Source organism: Piliocolobus tephrosceles, chromosome 11, assembly GCF_002776525.5.
Source record: "Piliocolobus tephrosceles isolate RC106 chromosome 11, ASM277652v3, whole genome shotgun sequence".
NCBI lineage: Eukaryota > Metazoa > Chordata > Mammalia > Primates > Cercopithecidae > Piliocolobus > Piliocolobus tephrosceles.
In genome coordinates, this window is record NC_045444.1 from 23759588 (window position 1) to 23766980 (window position 7393).

A 7393-nucleotide genomic window follows, 5' to 3' on the forward strand; every position below is an offset into this window, starting at 1 on the left:
TAAAAATGTAGACTGTAAAGCATTCAATATGAAGGATGAAACCTACTCTCTGTATCTACAGGCTCTTTAGTTTATGGATTCAACTTGCTGTAATATGGCCTTTTTCCATTTGTTTATGCAAGTTGATTCATATAATCTTGTGTGCCTCAAATTTGCACAGAGGCTTTGTTACTACTCTCCTATTAGCTGTAAGACTCTGTATATAACCACCTTTGCAAAAGTTGTGACAGGGAAAGAAATGTGACCTAACCTCATCTTGCTTCTGACCTTTAAGCTGCCCTTGCTCATTCATGAGTGTAGGCCAGGCTAACTATGGGAGGAATTTAGTTTATAGCTCAACCTCAAAACAAAGATGATAATGTAACGGGGGATGGGGGGCGGTCCTTGCTCCCAGAACTCCCAAGATTGTGGCAGGCTGCTTCCAAGATGGTGGCAAGCCTAGTCATGTTCTCTGACCTGGGGTTCTTGGCCTCGTGGATTCCAAGAAATGGAATCTTGGGCCATGCAGTGAGTGTTATAGCTCTAGTAGAAGCTGTGGGTCACGGAAGAGAACCGTGGAACCCAGTGACTAGTGTTCAGTTCAATTAGGACAAACCCGGGCACTTAGCCATATAGGAACAAGGGCAAGCCTTTAACCTGATTGGGAGTAGCAATGGGTGCCTCACTGGATCAGGAGCACAGCAGACACCCTGCCCGATCTGGAGGGATAGAAGTCAGGGGCAGGTCTGTGACTGCGGCAAACAGCATTGGTGAACGGCGAGCAAAAGCTCAGCTCGAGCTGTAACAAAGACGGACCAGAAGAGAGTGCAGTTGCAAGATTTAATAGAGTGAAGACAGAGCTCCCATACAAAGGGCCCAAAGAGGGTAGCCGTTGTGGCTCGAATGCCTGGTTTTATATCCTGATCCTTGTCCCTCCTGCTGTGCTCTCAGGCGATAGACAATGGGCTATTTCTTTACCTCCTGTTTTTGCCTAATTAGCATTTTAGTGAGCTCTGTTTACCACCTGATTGATCAGGTATGAGCTAAGTTGCAAACCCCATGTTTAAAGGTGGACGCGGTCGGTCACCTTCCCAGCTAGGCTTAGGGATTCTTAGTCGGCCCAGGAAATCCAGCTAGTCCTGTCTCTCAATAATAGCCCCTTCCTAAAATAAACCCCTTCCTTGCTTGGGGATCAGACTTCCTTTGAAACTAACAAATTAGCCACAAGATTAGAAATTATGGCTCAGGAGTCATGCAGCCAGAGGCCACAAGATTCCCCACCTCCCCAGTTGCTCCCATAGGTAACATATTATGAAACCCAAGATTAGTGTTTGAGGCATTTTTTCAGAGACTGCATTATGATGGACCAGCTAGCACCACCCAGGTTGGTAACCTGGTTTATCTGGTCTTTTGGCTCCAACCCAGGAACTGACTCAGTACAAGAAGGCAAGCTCTGTAACCACCCACGGGGTTCGTTCACCTTGCCCACTGCCTAGACAGAGCCAATTTATCAACACAGGGGAACTGCAATAGAAAAAGACTAACTCATGCAGAGCCAGCTGTTCAGGAGACCAGAATTTTATTATTACTCAAATCAGTCTCCTTAAGCATTTGGGGAGCAGAGTTTTTAAGGACAACTTAGTGGGTGGGGGAAACCCAGTGAGCCAGGAGCGCTGATTGGTCAGGGATGAAATCACAGGGAGACAAAGCTGTCTTCCTGCACTGAGTCAGTTCCTGGGTGGGGGCCACAAAATCAGATGAGCCAGTTTATCAATCTGGGCAGTTCCAGGTGATCCATCAAGTGCAGGGTCTGCAAAATATCTCAAGCACTGATCTTAGGAGCACTTTAGGGAGGGTCAGAATCATGTAGCCTCCAGCTTCATGAGTCATAAACCATAATTTCTAATCTTGTGGCTAATGTTAGTCCTATGAAGGCAATCTAGTCCCCAGGCAAGAAGGAGGTCTCCCCTGGAAAAGGGCTGTTATTGTCTGTGTCCTAAACTATAAGCTATAAACCAAGTTTCTCCCAAAGTAAGTTCAGCCTATCCCCAGGAAAGAGCAAGGACAACTTGGAGGTTAGAAACAGAATGGAGTCAATTAAGTTAGATCTATTGCACTGTCTCAGTCATAATTTTGTAAATATAGTTTCAGTTCCAACTCCGTGTGATTTCATAACCAACCCAACTAATCAGCATTCCCCATTCCCTTACCCTCTGCACACCAAACTATACTTAAAAATCCCTAGCCTCCAAATTTTTGGGGAGACTGATTTAAGTAATAATAAAATGCCTGTCCTTCGACTTAGCCAGTTCTGACTTTACTAAACTCTTTCTCTATTGCAAAAGGCTGTTCTCAGTGCATCAGGTTTTCTGGGAAGCAGTCAAGATGAACCCAACAGGTGATTACATACACAAGTTATTTAACTTCTTGCTGCCACTTCTGACAAATTATGTTTAGAAACAAGCCTTCTTACCTCGTAGAACTTGGGTTATCATAAGGCAAAAGAAACTTTGGAATTTTGAAATTGTAAGCAGACAGGGAAGGTCTCCAGGGATTATAGGAATTTAATCAACTTCAGCAATCAGCCTGTTTTACAGCCTTCTGCCCTGAAGTCCGTTTTTTTCCAAACCCTATGTGGAATGCAGTTACCTTGTTTGTTGGAACCAGCTCCTGACGGACCCCAGCAATTTATAGATGAGTCTAAGTGAATTTCCCTCATTACCATGCTAAAGTCTCCACCTGGGAGGAGCTGTAACCGCATTACCATAATATGCTACCTGTGAACTGGCATAATCCTGGCTGCATCTGCACAACTGAAACCCCTCCTTTAGGTGTGATGACACACCCTCTCCCTATATATTGCCCCATATAATCTTCTCGTCACTTTCCCTCAAGAAGACAGTGCTTTGGAGAATACTCTCAGTGTTCTCCTTACTTAGGCCAAGTAATAAAACTCCTATTGATCAAAACTTGCATTCTTGTGGAGAGTTATTTGTTATCAGACAAATAAACTCTGTTTTTTTTTTTTGTTTGTTTTTTGAGGAAGTAACAAAATTACTCTAAAACTATAAAGTAAAAAATAAAATAAAAAATTATCAAGACAATAGCTGTTAACAGTTCTGAGAACTGGGAGATTCAGAGTTTTTTGAACTTTTTTTTATCATCTAGAATATTTGATATTCTATTTGATAAACCTGTATCAGATTTGTTAGATTTTTCTCTAGCTCTCTGAGGGCAAGAACTAAGCCTTCTCGTCAGGCAACCTCCACAAAAGTAAATATTTGATCATGATAATTAAATAGATGTATAACCCAAGAGTCGAAAACAGTGAATTACCAGCATAATAGTTCTGTGCTGCTCCTACCTCTAGTCTGAGAAAATCCACCTTGAAATATTAAAATTGTAAGCAGACAGGGAAGGTCTGCTTATAATAAAAAAAAATTAAGAATTTTTTATTACAAAAAGACTAATATTAAACTGTAGGAGCAAAAGGAATTTCCTTCCCTCCCTTTTCTGAAGGTTTGGTAACTTGATTCTATAAAACAAAATAGACAGATTAACAGGAGAAGGGCATACAAATGTATTTATACATACATGAACATAGGAGCCTTGCAAACATGAGATTCAAAGGACAGAACAGATGTCTGAAGTTTTTACAGCATCCTGAAGTGACAGAAAGATTAGGAGCTTGGGGCTTCTGGAGGAAGGAGGAGGTGATATTCCAAGAGAATGATGGGAAGAAAGCATGGTGTGAAAATAAGTAATTCGGAATCTAAGCTGTGGGAACTTTCAGATATTTTGAACCTTAAGGGAATGTGATTATGGGACCTGAGTCATTTGACAGGCAGAGCTGTAACCCAGGCAGCTGTAATCTTTGTTCTTTTGGTTATCAGTTAGCCTCTTCTTTACCTACAGTGTTTTAGAAAATGTTATAAATTACAGAAGATTGCCAGAGAAGACCCCTTCCCTGTCCACTGTTGATCTTCATTATAGATTGACTTTCCTCTCTCCTCTCTTACACAAAGACTTCATTACTATCACATTGTCTAAGACACAACATTAAATATGCTTTTCAATTGGAAAGGATATGAAAACAAGCTGTTAAAAAGTCTTAGTGGGTTGTAACTCATAAACGAGGCTTATATAGAAAATGTTATAATCCTAATAAATGTCCTTGTTTTCTGCTAACATAAGGAAGAACTTAACTTTTAACTTTAGAGCACTGACTCCATTTCTCAGGAGTCCATGTTTCTTGGATAGTTATTCCCAGGTTTTCACTTCAATAAACTTTTTAAAACTGGGTTCTGATCCTGTCAATTATTTCAGGTTGACAATGGCAAGCAAAGTTTGTCTTATTATGCAGATGAAAGCTCAGGGGTAGCAGCTCTCGATATAGATAGGAGCCTGAGGTAAAAGTTTCTCATCAGAACTCTAAAAGTGTCAGAGTTTTAGTCTCCTTTGTTTGTGAGTTAATCTTTTTTAGATGTGGATAAGGCAGATAAGGGATGGGGCTCAGAGAAAGCCTGTTTGCATTCACTCCTAACTTCACTTTTGTAGATTTCCTCTACAGTTGCAAATCTTCCTCACAAAAGTACAGCTTGTAAACGTATTCCTATGGTCTGCAGCCTCTCTGAATGGTCATATCAAAATATATTAAAGATATATATTTGGAAGTGGCATATTTTGGTTTCCTTCAGAATCAAAATACATTAATATTTTTAGGATATAAGAGAATGCCACTATGGAGTAATCCCTATAGTACTTTGGCAATGATAGGAATATTATTGCCTGTGATGCTACACCTTACTTTTGCTCTCTTTATCTTATGGCATTTGGTGAGCCTTCAGAAGATTTAAATGAAAAATTGAGAGCAGATGGCCCTTTAAGAGAGACTTTATCTATTTAAAAAAGTATTTATTTAAAAGAGACTATTGCTTCTGCTATTTCAAACCACTTTGAAGGGAAGCCTGAACAATTGATCAACCTGTTGATGGAATGCCAATTTCATTACCATAAAGTAGTGCCTCAGGAAAAACTACTCAGAACTTTCATGGGAATGCCCCAGATCCTCTAGGGTCTGTAGTAACAGAGATCCCTAAACCAATGTTATTTGTTGTGGTTCATTGACATGCATTATCTTAATGAGCTGGGTGAAGGTATCCAACGTTCTGTATGTGTTTTTACTATGAATGAGATGGGGTTTCACCATCACTTTTTTAACCAAAAGAGATTCGTTCATGCCATAAACATACTAGGGACAGGTGATAGAATGGTGGATACATAGGCACAATCTCTCTTCCAGTGAAGTTTATGAAATAATAAAGTGGCAGCCCCCAAAGCTGGAGTTCTGGACCAATAACTAAGAGAATCTCCTGGTAATTTGTTAGAAATGAAATTTATCAGGCCCCACTCCAGCCAAACTTCCTGAATCAGGAACTCTGAGGATGGTGCCTAGCAGTCTTTCTGTTTTGTTTTCTTCTTCTTCTTCCTCTTTCTCTTTTTCTTTCCTTTTTTTTTTTTTTTTTTTTTTTTTTTTTTTTTTTTTTTTTTTTTGAGACAGAGTCTCACTCTGTCACCACGCTGAAGTGCAGTGGCGGATCTCGGCTCACTGCAACTTCCACCTCCAGGTCAAGTGATTCTTCTGCCTCAGCCTCCGGAGTAGCCGGGACTATAGGTGCACACCACCACGCCCAGTTCATTTTTCTATTTTTAGTAGAGACGAGGTTTCACCATGTTAGCCAGGATGGTCTTGATTTCTTGACCTCGTGATCCACCCGCCTAGGCCTCAGCGGTCTTTTTTTAAGAGTTTCAAGGTGGGGAGTAAGACTCTTTCCTTTCCGTATGGCGGCAGCCATCAGGGAAGCCAAGATCGGTGCTTTCCAGGAGCTGTGGAAGAAGAAGCAGTCTGATGTCATGCGCTTTCTTCTGAGGGTCCGCGGCTGGCAGTACCACCAGCTCTCTGCTCTCCACAGCGCTCCCCGCTCCACCGGACCCGGTAAAGTGCGCCGACGGGGCTACAAAGCCAAGCAAGGTTACGTTATATATAGGATTTGCGTTCGCCGTGGAGGCCGAAAATGCCCACTTCCTAAGGGTTAACTTACAGCAAGCCTGTCCATCATGGTGTTAACTAGTTAAAGTTTGCCCTAAGTCTTCAGTCCGTTGCAGAGGAGCAAGCTGGACGCCACTGTGGGGCTCTGAGTCCTCAGTTCTTACTGGGTTGGTGAAGATTCCACATACAAATCTTTTGAGGTTATCCTCGTTGATCCATTCCATAAAGCTATCCGAAGAAATCCTGATACCCAGTGGATCACCAAACCAGTCCACAAGCACAGGGAGATGCGTGGGCTGACTCTGTAGGCGGAAAGAGCCACGGCCTTGGAAAGGGCCATAAGTTCCACCACACCATTTGTAGTTTTTGCTAGCAGCTTGGAGAAGGCGCAGTACTCTCTAGCTCCACCGTTACCACTAACATAAGTAAAGTTTGTAAAAGTAATACCTAATAAACAATTTAGGACAGTCATGTCTGTTTACAGGTGTTATTTGTCTGCTAAAACTAGTCTGCAGATTGTTTTACGAATGTTTTGTCAAATTATGAGAGTTAGAGTGCAATAATATTTGAAGACTGTACGTGATGGTGTATCTTGTTTCTAATATGATAAAGTTTTTGTTTTTGCTTAATCTTATTGTGGGTTATATGTCAGTGGTGTTATGATAGGTTCAAAATAAATTCTTTAAAAGAGGAGTCCAAAAAAAATAAAGCTTCTTGGTGATCTGAGGCAGGTGCCACTGAAACAATGAAACTAGATATTGAACAAAACATTACAATGTTGTAAATGTAATTAGCAAGAAGAGAACCCCTTACATCTAAAACACTGGTTTTCAACCATAGCTCTACATAGAAAGATCACTCAGGAAGCTTTAAAAGAATATCTAAGCTGAGACTTCAACCCCAGGGTTTTGCCTGGTCTGAGAAAGAACTCAAGCATCATTATTCTTAAGATTTCCAGGTGAATCTCATGTGTATCCAGGTTTGAAAAACACTCAGCTTTGCAACTCAAACTGTGGTCCATGGTCCAGATGCATCATATCACCAGGAAGCTTGTTAGAACGGCAGAATCTCAGGCTCCATCCCAGACCCACTGAACCAGAATCAGCATTTTTAACAAGACCCCCAGGTGATTGCTATATGCATTAAGGCATGAAACACTGGTTTAAAGAGTTTGTGATTAATTCCTCTCTTCTGAGGCATCTGCGCCCCTAATATGAAGTAATAGCACACACATTATCACAGCCTGAGTGTGGTGTGATGTGCCCAGGGCATCTGTGGTTTGTCATGAAACATTTTTTGTGGTTTGTTAATGCCTGAGAAGAGTTCTCTGAGCATATAAAAATATTCATATTAAAGATGTTTCTT

At 41.2% G+C, this 7393-nt stretch overlaps 1 pseudogene; it reads left to right on the plus strand.

Annotated features, from left to right (window-relative positions):
- Positions 1-5820: 5820 nt before the first annotated feature.
- LOC111525090 lies at positions 5821-6453 on the plus strand (annotated as a pseudogene).
- Positions 6454-7393: the final 940 nt, after the last annotated feature.